Genomic DNA, 17,601 nt, shown 5'->3' with positions numbered 1-17,601 from the left:
ATGGACAGGCTGGACAGGAAAAAAAAATGCCTCAAACTCACTCAGTTATTTATGAGGTGAGGTTGGCGTGAATACAATGGCAACTATTTTGACACTAGCCCAGTTCTTAACAAGGTGTATTGCACAAGGCCTTTCCAACTGAAACCAAGATTTCACACACCTTTAGGATAAACCAGCCGGCACAGTTCAGTCTGTATTTGTTTCAGGCCCCACCTGGTTTTCAAAGTAATTTATTTTATTGTTTGCTCAGAGCATAAAGAGAACACCAGTGGCATTCTGCAAATAGGCCCCATAAAAAAGCAAACGGAGTGGAGTACCTCGAAAGGTTGCTAATCTTCTTTACTTAAGAGGTTTTTTTTATCATAGTTAAGAATGCCCAACACCCATCTTTACTCAGGGCTGGAATTTTTTATTTATTTATTAAACCATTCATTGGAAAGAAGTGTGGGTCAAGTGAGCTTACTGTTGACATTGACTGCTCTTTATAGAAACATAGAAACATAGAAGTCTGACGGCAGAAAAAGACCTCATGGTCCATCTAGTCTGCCCTTATACTATTTTCTGTATTTTATCTTAGGATGGATATATGTTATTGTCCACTTTAGCTTCAGCTTAACATCTGGATTGAGCTATCAGTTGCCAACCCTGCTAAACATTTCATGTTTGATTCCTTTTCTTTGCTTTAGGAACAGTTTTAGTCAGATTCTCTATTGAGGTTTATGGGTGTTGTAGTGAGGGGCATGGCAGCAGTATCTACAGCAAGTCATTGTGTCCAACTGACAGCATATTAGACATAGGATTCTATGCAGTGTCAATACCATCTTGTCCAGCTATATCTCATCCATCAGTAACTCTGCTGTTGATCATTTAGAATTGTCATATGACCCTACTAGTCTTTTTGTTTCCTATGTAGGTAGTCCTTGACTTACAACCATTTGTTCAGTGGCTTTTCAAAGTTACATTGGCACCCAAAAAGTGATTTATAACCATTTTTCACGCAACTGGTACAGCATCCCCATGGTCATTTGCTCAAAATAATTTATTTTCGTGTATGAGCGTCATGCAGATTGTGTCTACTGAAGAGGCAACATGACAGGAGGCATTAAGGGCAGGCAAAAAGCCAAAGTATTATCAGGTGTGAATATTAGAGATGCTCTCCTTCTTTCAGTGAAAGCTATTATTATGTCTGATATTCAATGTGTGGCAAATTATAGCCCAAAGAGTTACTTACCCCCCTCTCTGCTGACCACATTTTAACCTGGTGGCTCTTAGACGTTTCTGATGAAAATATAACTACAGTTCCATTCACCAGACAAGTCATTCTGTTTCAAACTGCACCATGCTCATGTAACTTAATGCAAGTTTACCGCATGCTCTATTTGGCTCGTTGTCCAAGCATAATAGAATGCTGCCCCAACCTGTTTAATTTATTTTATTTGTTTGTTTATTTGTTTTGTCAAGTACATATTGGTGGTATATAAAGATATAATAGTATTTGTTTTCGTAGATTTTCACGGGTACAGGCATATTCGGGTTTCTTCCTGTGTAGGATTTGGAAATTTCTGGCAACGTTTCGACAAGGTCCCACTCATCATCTTCAGGCTGGTGTTTCTGTCCTTGTTCTAGGGTGAACACAGCTGTGTTCGCCCTAGAACAAGGACAGAAACACTAGCCTGTCAATAACAAGGACAGAAACACCAGCCTGTCACCAGCCTTGTTTGCCCTAGAACAAGGACAGAAACACCAGCCTGAAGATGACGAGTGGGACCTCGTCAAAAAGTTGCCAAAAATTTCCAAATCCTACCCGGGAAGAAACCCGAATATGCCAAGACCATCATATAATAGTATTTATATACATGATACTAGTAAAAAAGAAACATTAGGACAGGGGACGGAAGGCACTCTGGTGCACTTATGCACTGAATGTACCACATTGTGGTATGTGTAACCAGGGTCATAATTAGAAGAACATGTGCCAATTCATGCATGAATTTAAACTTGTTTGAAGAATAAGACTCCATATCTTTTCCCACTCTTGCAATTGGGGCTGGTGGTCATCATGATCTTTAGAACAGTAAAACAAGGGACTTTCTTGAAAGCTGAGGGACTATGTGAAAGTTACCAAACCAGCAACCACTGTTCATTTCTCACTCTTCAAATCTGAAGCTGGTGGATAAGCAAGAAAACAGCTCGTAGTAGAAAAACCACTTATGAAAGATCACAAATAATAATAATAATAATAATAATAATAATAACAATTATTATTATTATTATTATTATTATTATTATTATTATTATTATTAATTGGATTTGTATGCCCCCCCTCTCCGTAGACTCGGGGTGGCTAACAACAATAATAAAAACAGCATGTGACAATCCAATAATAAAACAACTAAAAACCCTTACTATAAAACCAAACATACAGACAAACATACCATGCATAACTTGTAATGGCCTAGGGGGAAGGAATATCTCAACTCCCCCATGCCTGGCGGTATAAATGAGTCTTGAGTAGTTTACGAAAGACAGGGGGGGGCAATTCTAATCTCCGGGGGGAGTTGGTTCCAGAGGGCCGGGGCCGCCACAGAGAAGGCTTTTACCCTGGGGCCCGCCAAACGACATTGTTTAGTCGACGGGACCTGGAGAATGCCAACTCTGTGGGACCTTATCGGTTGCTGGGATTTGTGCGGTAGCAGGCGGTTCCAGAGGTAATCTGGTCCAATGCCATGTAGGGCTTTAAAGGTCATAACCAACACTTTGAATTGTGACCGGAAACTGATTGGCAGCCAATGCAATCCACGGAGTGTTGAGGAAACGTGGGCGAATCTTGGAAGCGCCACGATGGCTCTCGCTGCTGCATTCTGCACGATCTGAAGTTTCCGAACACTTTTCAAAGGTAGCCCCAGAAAGAACTTATGAAACTCAATAATAAAAATAATGATATGGTCATCAAATTAGGCTAATAATAATAGAGCAACACAGATTATCAGAAGTCTGGAGGATAGATCATACAATAAATGGCATGGCGAACTAGGTATATTTAGCCTAATGAAGAGACGGCTTAGGAGTGACAGGATAGTCATCTACCAATACTTGAAGATAGACAGGATAGTCATCTTCCAATACTTGAAGGGAAGATGAGGGTCAATTTATTCCTCAGAACACCTAGGGGCAGGACAAGAAACAATGTGTGAAATTTTCTGATAATAAAAACAATTGATCAATGGAACAGCTTGCCTCCTGGGATTCTGGGCATTCCATTGCTGGAGGTTTTCAAGAAAAGGTTGTTCTGGAACGCATAAGGATTCCTGCCTAAGGCAGAGGGTTGGACTAGAAGATTTCCAAGGTCCCTTCCATTCCTATGAGTGACCAATAAAACCAATCCCTTTGGGGCAGTATTTCTGTCTGGCCTGAAATCATTCTTTTATCAGGTGCTCCATCATATCTTTATCTATTTTGATCCTATTCTTATCTATTTGTGTGGTTTTTCTTCATAGCATTTCTTGTCCCAGAGCTTGCTGTCATCACCTTCAGCCCTCTCTAGCCTATTAACCTGCCTTTTTTTCTTAATACCTACTCATTTCACTAACCTATTTCTGTGCTGTTTTTGTTGACATTTGGACAGACTAATATGGAAGGTGATGGCATAACCACTGTGAGAAATCAGATGCTGGCTCAAACGGTTAATAAAGGCATAGATGACTGAAATTATAGAAGATAGATCTCATGTGCATACATGTCAGCAATTCATGAATGAAATAAGACTATTCTTATACATTCTTGTAATACTCCAGCCGTCATACTAGAGATCACTGCTTCACTGCATCTGACTATAACATTATTAAAGATTTTCCTGCATAAGTCCAATGGAGGGCAAATTTGAAATTGTATAAGTCAGCTGCATTTACACGGATCCTGTTCAACATGCATCTTTCCCCTGATATGAGGATTACAGCTCTGAGGGCTGACAAAATCACAAAATTACAAGGGACAAATTATTTGAATGTTTCTGTCCCAACTGTCCTCTAGAAAATCTTCAAGGCAGCAGCAGCCAACAAAATAAAATAACAACAACAGAGTTGGAGGGGACCTTGGAGAGCTTCTAGTCCAACCCCCTGCTTAGGCAGAAAACCCTACACTACTTCAGACAAATCGTTGTCCACCGTCTTCTTAAAAACTTCTAGTGTTGGAGCATTCACAACTTCTGGAGGCAAGCTGTTCCACTGGTTAATTGTTCTAACTGTTGGGAAATTGCTCCTTAGTTCTAAGTTACTTCTCTCTTTGTTTAGTTTCCACCCATTGCTCCTTGTCCTACCCTCAGGTGTTTTGGAGAATAGGTTGACTCCCTCTTCTTTGTGGCAGCCCTGAGATATTGGAACACTGCTATCACGCCTCCCCTGGTCCTTTGTTTCATTAAACTAGACATACCCAATTCCTGAAACCGTTCTTCATACGTTTTAGCCTCTAATCCCCTAATCATTTTTATTGCTCTTCTCTGTACTCTTTCTAGAGTCTCCATATCATTTTTGCATCATGGCAACCAAAACTGAATGCAGTATTCTGAGTGTGGTCTTACCAAGGCATTATAAAGTGGGATTAACACTTCACTTGATCTTGATTCTATCCCTCTGTTAATGCAGCCTAGAATTGTGTTGGCTTTTTTGGCAGCTGCTGCACACTGCTGGCTCATATTTAAATGGTTGTCCACTAGGACTCCAAGAGCCCTCTCACAGTTACTACAGTTGAGCAATGTACCACATACTGTATACTGTATCTGTGCATTTTGTTTTTCTTGCCTAAATGGTGAACCTTACTTTTTTCACCATTGAATTTCATTTTGTTAACTATTGCCCAATGTTCAGGTTTGTCAAGATCCTTCTCTATTTTGAGCCTTCTGGAGTGTTGGCTATTCCTGCCAATTTGGTATCATCTGCAAATTTCATGAGTTCCCCATCTATCCCCTTGTCCAAATTATTGATGAAGATGTTGCACTGGGCCTAAAACAGAACCTTTGGGTACTCCACTGCATACATCCTTCCATGTAGATGCAGTTCCATTGAGCACTACATATTGAGTGCGGTTGATTAGCCAGTTTTGAATCCATATGGTGGTGTTACTGTCCATCCCACACTTTTCTACTTTATCTAGTAGTAGGTTATGGTCTACTTTGTCAAATGCCTTACTGAAATGCAAGTAAACCGTATCGACAGCATTTCTCTGGTCCCCTAATTTTGTCATTTTGTCAAAGAATGCAATAAGATTAGTCTGGCATGATCTGTTTTTGACACATCCATGTTGGCTTTTAGTTATTACTTTGTTTGCTTCTAGCTGCTCATTGATTCATTGCTTGATTATGGATATGAAATGTATTTTTAAACATAAAAGCAGATTAACAATTTAGCTCTCCAACCACTCAGAAACAGTTTAAATATCACAGGTTTCTACTAAAGCATTAGTTGGGTGGTCACTCACAAACTGGAATGAGTGAAAAGAGCAAGGATGGACTTCTGCTTTTCTTCTGAATTAATGAAGAGGATTGCTGTGAAAAGAATCCAGTGCCATAAAAATCTCCCCTCTGCTAGTTCCAGCAAAGTAGTTCATAGATCAGAAAGTGAGCATATATTAGGAGATGCTGTCAGATATTCATCTTCTAAGATGTCTTTGAACCAAGCTTGATTCTTATTTTATGACTTATATGATATACCCATGCAGTTTTGGGGCAAACTGTTTTGCCATTGCATTTTTCCAGACTGTCTTGGTTTAATTTTATTTCCCATTATAACCTACAGCCGTGGACTTTCTTGTCCATGCACTAACTAGACAAGAGGCTAACCCTGATTATTCTAGATCAGCCTTGCTGCTGCCCGTTATTCAGAAATTCAGATGGTCAAACTAGATACTAATTAGGATTTTTCGTGGGTGCGGACTAAGAATAATTAAGGCCAAAAATATGCCTATCACATACAACAACTGGAAATGACAATGACATTTCTACTTAAGGAAATGCTACTGCCAGATCCTGTTATTATGACCATGTGACACCAGTATCGGAAGGAAAGAAGGCAAGTAGAAAGAAAGTAGTCTGGGCACTTTGCAAATTGTATAATGTTTACTTTAACATAGGCATGACTAGTTATTGTACTACACAGTTAATGAATACAGATATCTCTCTCTCTCTCTCTCTCTCTCTCTCTCTCTCTCTCTCTCTCTCTCTCTCTCCTTCTATAACACATTCCACTGTCCAAGTTAAAAAATTGGAAAGTTGCTTTGCATAATTCTGTAAAAATGAAAATTCTATACAAGTCATCTCAGTCAGAAGTTTAGATAAATATATATAGAATAGATATAGCATGGCTTTTGGAGCCATACATTATAATTTAATTGTAGCTGTTCCTCAAAATAGAGTTTAGGAGACATCTATTATAGGCAACTCAACTTATGTCTCTTTAAAAACACTGTTTAAAATTAAACAATTCTTTTGATGTCTACATACCAAGCCATTTAATAACCTTTCCAAACGGTGTTTTTGATCTTATGTATGTTGCCAAAATGTAATGCATATCACTTAAAATTGACAGTTTCCGTAACAGATCCGGCAGTTCTAAGCAGTATTACAGAAAGTACTTCAACTCAACCTATTTGTTTCCCTTTCTAGTAGTTCTGCATAAAAGCAGACTGTTAATTAGTATCATTGTTTATTGTCTTTATTCAAAAGATTGCTAGTAAGGGAGAAGACAATGAAGAGATTTTTGTTGTTGTTGATTACGCAGTTAACATTGTTGGAATAGAACACACACACACCAAAGCTACTTTAGTAGTAGTATTTATAAAGTCTGGATACCTGCCAATTTTACAATACATCAAAAGCTTTTAAAAGTTTTACAACAAACATTTCACAATTCCCTTGTCACTTTGTCTGGGAGTAAGGAGTGTTCCCTTGCACCAAATGGTTTCTATTTCTCTTTCTTTGACTACTTAAATATACATAGTGCATATTAGATATATCATTCTGGTTCCTAAAAATAGAACTCATAAATTGAGATGAGAATATGCAGGTCCAGGATTGAGCAATCTTTTAAAATGATGACAGTATCCCAAATTCTAGAATTAATTCCTTATGATTCTTTTGTGATTTGCTGCAGAATCTGCAAGCCAGGGCCTAATCATAATTTTCAAATTTTTAATAAAGTTTTAATCCCTTGTACATACCATAATCCCACTTGGTGAAATAACTCTTTCTTTATATAATCTTACATTATTTTTTCCTGCATTTCTAAAATTGTACCATGGCTCACAGCGCATCTTTTCTATCCATGTCCCAAACACATTATGACATTATGGGATCTTGTACAAGCATGCATAAATGCAGTGAAGGGCTACCAAAATCTTTACTACCACACTGTGGGCGTGGCTTATGCCGAATGCCCTGCATTTTCTTTCAACATCTTTCAGTGCAAACTGGGTGCTCTGGGGTGGAGCTCCATTTTCGCTACCCCACTGCATCCCCATCCCATCCAGGCAGTAGCCCACCCCTGCATACATGTCATTCGCTGATGTGAAAATTGGATACTTACTGCCTCTGAAAAGTAACACAGCTACCATCCTACAAATAAGTGCATTCATCCTTATTTCTTGCAATTGTTTAATGTCAGTCCATCTGCTTCTGAACATAAACCCTTGCTGAGCATTTCACTTCCTCAGTTTGGTGAACTTGATTTTAAGTGTACAGTATTCCAATATAAAACTATTGATATTTAATAAATAAATCAATTTCTTTTGAATCTTTGGATTTATTATGGTAGCTCTCCACTCTTCCAACCTATTGGAATGGCCTTCTGAAGCTATCAGTCCTTGAGTAAACCTCTTGCTGTTGTGTAACTATTGTAGAAAGGTTGAGGCAGTGAAGGTTGGACAAGGACAATTTCAGTAGACCATGGCCCAAACTAATCTATGGGTACACAGGGACTTTGTAAGCACAGAGGAAAAAGTCAATCAATAGGGGTCCAATAGAGCAGTGTTTCCCAACCTTGGCAACTTGAAGATATCTGGACTTCTACTCCCAGAATTCCCCAGCCAGCAAATGCTGGCTGGGGAATTCTGGGAGTTGAAGTCCAGATATCTTCAAGTTGCCACGGTTGGGAAACACTGCAATAGAGGATGGTGAGCTAAATATAGTGATAATGGGTCAATGATGTGACCACTTCAAAGGCAGAAGGAAGGGAATGAATTAGTCTAAGAGATAGAAACAAAAATACAAGGCCTGCTCCCTGTGTGCCCATTAATTTGAACAGATTCCTTCCTGAAGCATAAAAATAGCCAGGAAGGCATAGAGTGGAATATGAAGAAGACTTGCCTATATTTTTTAAAACAACAGTTCAAAGCTTAATTAAGGTGGGGCAGGGAACACATAAGGAAACACTTTTAAAACTGCAGTACCCTTCTAATATAGTCCCGTATTAAGCAGATCAGGGCCCATCCCCTCATTTTATAACTTTCCCAATTGGATATCGTCCAAATGTGTGGGCTTCAGCTGCTGGCCAACTTGGACAGAAGATTGATATAGTTCTCTCATAGCTTGCAACAGGTGATTCCAATTACTTTAGGTTGCACAATTCATGGTATTTCCTGGATTATGAATTAAATGGTGGTATTTATTTCCAGGATTTATAAGCCATTCTAATCAATCAACTCTAAGTGGCATAGAACTCCCCAAATCTGTAAACTGGGATTGAAAAACATAGATAAGCACTCCATTTCTTAAAACTAAAACTATATATTTTAAATAACTGAAAGAAAAAGAAGCCAGCAATCAATATTCAAAGTACAATGGGATTAATTCATCCTCTGAAAGGATAATCATAACCAACCTGCCTGCAATTCATAACACCAAACTTCTGAAACTCAAGTGAGAAAGGTACACTCAAATATCTAGAGGTTCAAGAGGAAGGACATGGTAAATAAGAATATGTTTTATGAAGTAATGTCAACTTGAGGTTCACTCTGGTTTCTATCTTTCTGATGCTGTCTCCCTGGTAGGGTGCTGCGTATCAGCTCCAGTGAGCCTGCCAGGCTGGAGCTGCCATTTGCGCTGGGGGAACAGGCTTTAACCTGATATCCGGGCTGTGAGGGCTTGCTACTGTGATGGGGTGTCAGCATGGATGCCTACCAATGATGTCAGACAGACAACATGCGACTTTCTGGAACAGTCGAGAAACAGCTATTCAACAAGCCTCCACTGATTGCAGACCCAGTGAAGGGTTGTATAAGAATTAACCACTGGGGTATGCACAGGTATAAAGGTTGTATGGAACATGGCATAGGCAGCTCTGACAAAACTTACACTTTGCAATTGATAGTGTTTGCCAGTTCATGCCGGATTAGTAGGAAAAGAACTTATTACAAGCCAGGATTGTGTGTGGATTCTTTATTATTCTACTGGAACCTGACACTTATTTTACTTTACACTGGCATACATCATTTGAAGCTTATTTATTCTGCTGAGTGAGGCCCTGGAAAAATTCTCCTGAAAGAAAGGAGAAAAAGTTTTTTTTAAAAGGTCAGGAAGGCAGCCATGATTACATGATTGAAGGCCTGTTTTACATCAGATGCATGTTATTTGCCAAAAAAGGGTGTGAATTACATGGTTGTGGTCCTCTGGTTTTTACTCATCCCTTCCTGATGGATGTCCCTAATCCTCAATCCAAGATACTCCCCATTGTTTCTACAGGGCAATGGTTCTGCAATGGAAGATTTTGAATGTCCCATATGCTAAATTATTATTTCTAGAACTTGTAAGCCACAAACTGATCTGCCCTATTTCCCATGTCCTTGCTACTAATTGACCCTAATCTAAAACAGTTTGCAATCCATAATAAATATTGCAAAAACTGTTCATAATTATCCCCAATAAATAAAACCATCACATACTGGTAGGATTAACTTCTTTCTGCGCTGCCTCATTAGAAATAATTTTTTCTTACATCTATTCATTTAATTATCTTGGCAACATATTTTTATGTCTGTTATACGTAAACATTTTCTTTTATGGTAGATAATTTGAGAATGAAGTTAACACCCTGTAACATTTCTGATCCTCCAAAGAGAGAATGCTCCCGTTAATATTTTCTACAAAAACTTCTGTACAAAACATTTTCTACCTAAACTGTACAGAAAGTTACTTCATGTGTTATTTTGTTTGAAATCCAACTTGATCCTTTCTATTTATTCTGTTTGGACAAAATCCTTCTTACAGGAGATGTTATTCTACATCTCCTGATTAATTCGTTTTCAAATATCTTATTACAAGTTTTTTTTAAAAGATGGTCTTTCATTTTTGACAGGACTTTCTTGAAACATGTGCAGCTTATTTTTGAAAGTTAACCTAAACAGATCTACATATTGCATTAAAATAACTTTGTAATGTTTATCTATCTTAGCTATATTTGTCTTTCATTGGAACCCTAATAAAAGGAATTAAAAAGAACTTGGAAAATTTAACCAAATACGTGCAGAGGGCAAAAAAGAACAGAAGAGTAAACAAAATTCCTGTACTAACTTGCATGCATGCCTCAAAGATATCTATGTATGTGCACATGTATATATTTATGTGTGTGTGCATAGACACGGATACATACATGTCTACACAAAGGGTAGACTACTGCCTGGACAGGGGGGCACTGCCAGGTTGCCAAGAACCCTATGAATTAAACATAATCTTATTTCATTCAGCAGGTGATTGGAATGTGGTTATTGACGAAAATGTATGTTTGTTTGTTTGTATTGCCTATTCACAAATTCTTCTTCCTAGCATTCCACCACAGATATCTTCCAGAAAGATGCATCTATATTTTTCTGATGAGAGTAGCCTTCAAGAACAAATTGATTGCAAACTAGTTATAATTTTACTCCCATAAGTCAGTGCTCAGACTGTATTAGTTTGGAAATCTCCAGAACCTCTGTATAATTTTATTTACTTTTAGTAACCTTTCCTAACCTCTGCTCCCAGAAATCTGCTAGTATGACTTTTGGACTTCAGCCATGTTATTTACTTGGGAAAGTAGTTATTGTAATGCTCATAGATTTGCAGGACATTGAATTTGTGAACGCTGGATCAAGCTGCACTTGCTTATGGTTATTCAGGAATTAAATGTTAGTTTTTTTAGTTGTTGGCAAGAAGGTTAAAATTTAAGCATGGGCAAAATCTGCCGCACGAATCCGCACGCATCCCAGCGACCAGTTAGGTCCCACAGAGTTGGCCTTCTCCGGGTCCCGTCAACTAAACAATGTTGTTTGGCGGGACCCAGGGGAAGAGCCTTCTCTGTGGCAGCCCCGACCCTTTGGAACCAACTCCCCCCAGATATCAGAGTTGACCCCACCATCCTAGCCTTTCGTAAGCTCCTTAAAACCCACCTCTGTTGTCAGGCATGGGGGAATTGACATGTTCCCTCCCCCTAGGCTTATAAAATTTATGCATGGTACGCTAGTGTGTACGATTGGTTTTAATTTGTGGTGTTTTTTAAATTAACTTAAATATTAGATTTGTTTTACATTGTGTTGTTGTTGCTGTGAGCAGCCCCGAGTCTGCGGAGAGGGGCGGCATACAAATCTGATTAAACTAAACTAAACTAAAATCTGAACTAGATTTTCATAAATCCCAGAAAATGATTTATTCTATCAAATTTCTACAGAAGGATTTGTTCCAATAAAATTGTATGACGACTTACAACATATACTGTAATCACAACTGAGTCCAAAATTTCTGTTCTGTTGCTAAGCAAATATTGCCACTTAAGTGAGTCTCTACAGTTATTAGGTTAGTAATAGAGTTGTGAAATGACTCTGGCCTCCCCATTGACTTTTCTTTTTTACAAGGTCATAAAAGGTGATCGTATGTCCCTTTGACACTGCAACTCTCATAAAAGTGAGACAGTTACCAAGCGTATGAATTTGGATCATGTGACCAGGGTGTTGCTGTTTACAAAGGTTGTAAGTGTGAAAAATGGTCGTAAGTCACTTTCTTTTCAGTGCTGTTGTAACGTTGAATGGTCAGTGAATGAACTGTCGTAAGTCAAGGACTACCTGTACCAGATAATTCTCCATGACAGAAGTTTCACAGCAAAGAAAAGAATGGTGTCTCTACTGCAAATCAAGAGTTTGGTAGCATCTTTTCTAACTAACACATTTTATTAAAAGGCATAAACTTTCATGAGTTGCTGCTCACTTCATCAGTTGCTTGGAGTGGCTCAGCCTGCATACAATTTAAATTGGGAGAAGGTGGGAGGGGAAAGGCAAGGAGGGGGGAAAACAGGCCAGCTATGCTGATACAGGTTATGGTGAGACAGATTATAAATACTGTACCTTATCAATTGTAATATGTTAAAAAGACACTGCATTTGTTGGTAATTGATAGCACCTGTAAACTGAGACTTTGTGCTTATCTACGTGAAATAGAAGCACCTGCCACATCGGTTTCAAGACTGTTAGAAGAAAGCTAAGCAGTCCTATTAACCTTAATGAATTATGTAAAAGGTTGGGCAGAAGAAAAATGTTTTGGAAAAAAATAAGAAATCTCGCCCTGCATATTTTGGAATGCTTTGGCTTTCTAAAATATGAGTGGTTTCTTCTATCCTAAGGCAGCAGAAATGGATTGTCATAGTCCAGTGATGGCGAACCTATGGCACGGGTGCCACAGGTGGCCCGCGGAGCCATATCTGCTGGCACACAAGCCATTGCCCTAGCTCAGCTCCAATGTTCATGTGTGTGCTGGCCAGCTGATTTTTGGCTAGCACAGGGACTCTGGCAGAATGTTTTTGGCTTCCAGAGAGGCTCCGGGGTTGGGGGAGTGCGTTTTTACCCTCCCCCAGCTCCAGGGAAGACTTTGGAGCCTGGGGAGGGCAAAACACGAGCCTACTGAGCCCACCAGAAGTTGGGAAACAGGCCATTTCTGGCCTCCAGAGGGCATCTGGGGGGGAGCTGTTTTCGCCCTCCCTAGGCATTGAATTATGGGTGTGGGAACTCTCACATATGCAACAGCACCCGCCCACACTCTTTTGGCACCAGAGGAAAAAAAGGTTTGCCATCACTGTCATAGTCGCATTATCAAACTGTAAAAATGGCCAGATAGTTATTTATTATTTAAAACATTTGAATAGATGCCCTTTTTAAAAACCCAACCCTGGATGGCTCACAGGCAAACAATAAAAACAAAGAAGATTAAAAACAAGATGAGGAATGGACTATTGTGAAGATGAGTTCTCTTAAAAAGCTGAAGGAACAAAAGGCACTATTAGATTTATTCTTGATACATTAAAGAACTATACTTATTCATGTGAAATCCAAATATTTTTTCCTGAAAAGAATGTGTATTGAATTGAAAAATCTATAGAGCAACTAAAGAAACTTGTTAGTCGGAAGCGACCCAGCAATAAAACCCAGTTAATAGAAACAATCATTCAATCTTGGTTTCACATTATAACAGCTGCAGAACTAAAAGACTTGGGAAGACTTCCTCCATGGGAAGACATTGTAAGGCCATAATTCATGCTAAAGGTTACCCAACTAAGTATTAACTGAAATGATGATAATTTTTTTATATTTTTAATATATTTTTTATATTTTCACTTGTCTTCTTTATAACTGCTATTCTAATAGCAAATCCTTCATAAAAGTTATTGCATTATATTCTTGATTAAATTATCTTTCCATTGATACATAATTTTATGGTACTACTCCCAAAAAGTATGGGATGCGCTGGCTCAGTGGCTAAGAACTGAGCTTGTCAATCAGAAGGTTGGCAGTTCAGCGGTTTGAATCCCTAGTGGGGTCCTGTTACTTGTCCCAGCTTCTGCCCACCTAGCAGTTTAAAACCATGTAAAAATGCAAGTAGAAAAATAAGGACCACTTTGGTGGGAAAGTAATTCATAGATATGAATGACTACATGTGAGAGCTAAAGTTTATTGTATGCTTCTTGATTTATAGCAAGTATATGATACGTGAGTAGGTTTGAATTAGAGAATGTTTACCAGAAATATGTAATTACAGGTTGGTTTTTAAATACAAAATGAACAGTATAGGATTGAAGGTCAACTTGCAAAACAAACTGTAAAGATAAGGAAGATGGCCTTGATGGAGAGGTACATACAGAGCTGCATTACCAAGGTGACAAATGGTAAAACATGTTCCCAGTTCAAAATGGCTAGATACTATGGGCAAGTGACTCATTCACCTATATAATTCACTGAAACTAAGATGGAGAAGAGCTACAACCAATCATACTGGCAAAATGTTGTATTATATCCAATAATATATGTAGTTTTAGCCTTCCCGTAGAACTGATTTGTTGGTCTGGTGTGCCTAGTGAGACTAACACAAGTATATGAAGGAAGAGTGAATGGAGTGAGAGAAAGGAAAGGCTGAGGAAGTTGTGTTGCACTGGCATTCATAAGTTGTTTAAAAAGAAACAGAGACAAGATCTTTATAGAAGAAAATGCCATGTCCAATGGATGCATTGGAAGTGCAAATATATGTCCTCAGTCTTTACTTACTGACTATAATTGAAACTGGTAACTCCACTGAGAAGTACCCTGGGCACTAACTAAAAAAAATAGTGATACCTTGTCTTACGAACTTAATTGGTTCCGGGAGGAGGTTCGTAAGGCGAAAAGTTTGTTAAGACGAAACAATGTTTTCCATAGGAAACAATGGAAAACCGATGCATGCAAGCCAAAAAAAAAAATTGCAAAAACGGCGCTCCACTGGGCGCTGCCGCCTGGCTGTCACCTTTTGAAACAGCTGGGCGCTTCTCGGCGTTCTCCCGAACCCAAACCCGAAAAGTTCGGCAAAGGTTCGGGAGAACACCGAGAAGTGCCGCCACCCAGCTGTCACCTTCGCAGAAGAGCCACGGAGCTGTCGGCCAGTCGGGAGGCTCAAATGCAGGTGGGGAATCCCAATAGGGAATTCCGGGGGGCGGAGCTTGGACGTCACGAAGACGTCCTTCCTGGAGTCCACATTTCGGCCAGCCAGGAAGGATGTCTCCGTGACGTCAAAGCTCCTCCCCTGGAATTCCCTATTGGGATCCCCCACCTCCGTTTGAGCCTCCAGACCGTGTGACAGCTCCATAGTTCTTCTGTGAAGCCGGGCGGCGGTGCTTCTTGGCGTTCTCCCGAACCCGAACGTTTGCCGAACTTTTGGGTTTGGCATTCGGGAGAACGCTGAGAATCCCCCCAGCTGTTTCGGAAGGTGACAGACGGGCGGCAGCGCTTCTCGGTGGCCTCCCGAACCTTAACTTTTGCCGAACCTCTGGGTTCGGTGTTCGCGGCGACGGTTTCGTAAGGCGAAAAAAGTTCGTAAGAATAGGCAAAAAAATTCTGAACCCCGGGCTCGTATCTCGAAAAATTTGTATGACAAGGGGTTCATATCACGAGGCACTACTGTATATTGAATTAGCCAGACTTAAGAAACCACACTTCAGCTTCTGTTCTTAAGTGAATCATTCAGTCGCTAAGCGAGACACCACATGATCGCAACTTGCAATTTTACTGCCAACTTCTCCATTGATTTTGCTTGCTTGAAGCTGATTGGGAAGTGTGCAAATAGCAATCACATTACCACAAGACACAATAGTCATAAAACCCTACTGGTTTTAAATCAAACAAATGTCCATCGCTAATTCCCAACAGTCACTTGGCAGTGGCATTTGATAATCAAAGGAATTCTCTCAAGAGGATGACCTGCAGTTTTCAAAATAGAAAGATTAGGGTAGGGTAACTACTGTTGGCATAAACTTCCTTCCTATCCATGACTACTTCAGCTTCAACCACAACAACATATGAGCACACAACAGATACAAACTTAAAGTAAACCGCTCTAAACTCGACTGTAGGACATACAATTTTAGTAACTGTTGTGGTTAGCTCTGGCCCAGCTCCTGCCCCAAGGACTGTGGCTGTGGGGGAGACATCCACATGCTGCAGGCCTGTTTTGCCCCCCCCCCCCCCGTGGAATCTGATGATGAAGGCTCCTCTGACCAAGAAGACATGAGTGACAGGGAGGAGGAGAGTGTGGCAGACAGCTCAGAAGGAGATCAATTATCTAGCTCCTCCTTGGATTCAGAACAAGAGTTAATGATACAGCCATGCATGCGGAGAGCGATGCATAGGCAACAACAACTGAGAGATTATTATCAACGAAAATGAGGCCACCTGTGGTTGGGTGGGGCTGTTGTAATTAGTGAGGCTGCTATAAATAGCAGCCTGTGGGTTTGGCCATTGTGGAGGATTATCTGATCTTTGTGTTTCGTGACTGCTTTACTGACTTTGACTTTTTGTGTGCTGATTTTTCCCCGCTTTGAAACTAAACCAGAGCAAAGTGTGTTTCACTTTGTCAAAGAAGGACTGTGAATTGCCTTACAGCTGCAAGCTAAGTATCACAGAACTGATAAGGGACTTGTACAAATTACCAGTTTGTTTGGAGACGAGTGCTCTTTGCTATACCCGAGTCTGCGGAGAGGGGCGGCATACAAATCCAATAAATAATAATAATAATAATAATAACAACAACAACAACAACAACAACAACAACAACAACAACATACCAAAAGAGGGCTTAGTTTAAGTGACTTTTCATTATAAAGAACATTGTTTTGAATTTTCAAACGTGTGTGTCTGAAATTTGTACCTGTGAATTTTTGGGAGAAGTCTACCAGAGAGTCCGACAGAACGAGTAACTGAGTAATTAATGCATGGAACTCACTACCTGACTCTGTAGTATCATCACCTAACCCCTAAAACTTTATCCTTAGACTGTTGACCTCTCCCGATTCCTAAGGTCAGTAAGAGGCATGCATAAGTGCACCAGCGTGCCTTCCGTCCCCTATCCTAATGTTTCTCTCTTACTAATATCATGTATATAAACATTGTCATATCTTTGTATACCACCAATACCTACTTGACAAAACAAATAAATAAAAATAAATAAATACATTCCTTTTTCTTATCGCTTTGTTTTATTTCATACTCCTTTTCTGCTTTTTGCATAATGTTGTTTAACCCAAAGAGTAAAGATGATGGACATGTATAAATGTAATCAGCTATGTTTTCATTCAGAAATTAAATATCCACGCTTATTTAAACAGGATAGCTCAAATTAGTAACCTGGCCTCCAAAGAAGAATAGTGCTTCTTTCTTACTGTACTTCATTAATCCAATGGGACTTATTTCCTATATGCAAAGGATTATTGTGAGCATGTGTCTTTGCAAAACTCTGAGCACCTTCCATAAACCGAAGTGTATTAGCAAAGCATCTAGTCATTGGAGCCATTGAACCCTGGGAAACCCGGAGGGTCAAAATATGCAACATTTGCAAGTCAGGATTAATCAAAGATCGCAAGCGATTTGCTTGAGGGTTTTCCCTCTTCCTCCCAATTCTTCTTTTCTTTCCTTTCAGGATGATTTCCCCCTGTTTTCCACATTAAACAATAAGCAATTATCTAAACTTTATGACTCAAATTACACCCACCCCTTTGTGCTGTAATGGTACGACCTGAAAATGGAAGGAAAACCGGCATTGCTGAGTAGTGTCAGACTACTAAGAGGTGTATCCTG

At 39.5% G+C, this 17,601-nt stretch overlaps 1 protein-coding gene across 1 annotated transcript in view; it reads left to right on the top strand.

The window, feature by feature from the left end:
- The window catches only part of FRMD4B (FERM domain containing 4B), a 201,335-nt gene that overhangs the window by 53,883 nt on the left and 129,851 nt on the right, over positions 1-17,601 (top strand). The gene's annotated exons all lie outside the window — the stretch shown is intronic.

Source organism: Erythrolamprus reginae, chromosome 2, assembly GCF_031021105.1.
Source record: "Erythrolamprus reginae isolate rEryReg1 chromosome 2, rEryReg1.hap1, whole genome shotgun sequence".
NCBI classification, from domain to species: Eukaryota; Metazoa; Chordata; class Lepidosauria; order Squamata; family Dipsadidae; genus Erythrolamprus; species Erythrolamprus reginae.
The sequence above is the reverse complement of the archived record's forward strand: the minus strand, read 5'-3'. Positions and strand labels throughout refer to the sequence as shown.